Here is a 1328-nt window from a genome sequence, read left to right on the forward strand (position 1 = left end):
TTCCCCGCTACAATGAATGAGGATAGAGCACAAGCTACAGTAATCTATGATTCTCTGATTCTATGATTCTATATCAGTCACACCAACATGGGCATTATTCTTTCCTATATCGACTGTTTTGGTCAAAGGACTTTTGACATTTTCCCCCATTTGAGATGCCAGTGACACATGATGTAGTCAGCAGTTTTTCTATGATTCTGTAGGATCTATGGCAGAGTAGAAAGTGTCCCGATAGGGTATTCTGAGCAGCAGTGTTATTTTTGATAAGTTTGCAAGCCAGACAGCAGAGGAGATTTACACACATCACTACAGTAGAGGACAGAGAATGCTTCTGCAGTCACTGAAGCAGTCATTTTGCTCTCCTGAAAAGGCTGTGCTAATGTAAAAATAATTCTCTAAATGTTTTCTCCATATTATGAATGCAGAGTCTTTATTCCAGGACTGTGGCAATTTCTCTTAACACTTCGGGGTAAAAAATGGATGAATGAGTCTTATTTTGTTTGTTAATGCTTGGAAGGATTTGAGAGGTTAGCAGGGACAACCTGAAATATTTATTGGTTTACAAGCAGACAGGTATAGCTTCCTCTGCATAGCTGGCAGAAATCTGGAAGTACTGAGTGAATTCTGTGGAAACCATGGTTTCTGCCACCTGCGTACAGACTCCCAGAGTTTTAGATAGTTTGTCTTGGTTGCCTGTTGCTTGGTTCTCCAGAAATTAGCGGGCCACCTTTATAAAATCATGTTTCAGATTTTGTGGACGTCTTGGATCCTCCTCAATATCTGAAAATGCTTTATATCTGCTTGAAGATATCCAGAAAGAAATAACTTCTTGATTACAAAAATCTTGCCAAAGTGGTAAGCCTTAGTATAGTTTCGGTAGCTACCTATGTGGTACTACGGATTCTCCTAAGACCATATGCGTAAGAATGGATTACACAGAGCTGACAAATCCAGAGACTCAACAGAAGTCTGAGATGTGTCAGAATACACATGACTGGAAAAAGTAAGTATTGCAGTGGGATAAAATTTTGCTTTGATTCCTTCTGCTACCACCTGGTAATATATGACAGGATTAAGTGCAGTGGGAGAGCTGGGGGAATGTGTCATATGCCTTGAAAAATGCATAACTGAGTTAAAGCTAAGTCTCATTTCACACAAGATGAAAATATCTTCCTCATAAAAATGAAACATTAGGCTCTTGTGTACATTATATCATCAGTTGTATGTTTGTGTTATGCCCTGGGAAAAGCATGTTGTTAAAGTAGCTGCTGAAATTAAAGGAGAAAAAAGATATGAGCAAGATTGTACAAAAAAAGAAAATATATATA

Source organism: Meleagris gallopavo, chromosome Z (genome assembly GCF_000146605.3).
Source record: "Meleagris gallopavo isolate NT-WF06-2002-E0010 breed Aviagen turkey brand Nicholas breeding stock chromosome Z, Turkey_5.1, whole genome shotgun sequence".
NCBI lineage: Eukaryota > Metazoa > Chordata > Aves > Galliformes > Phasianidae > Meleagris > Meleagris gallopavo.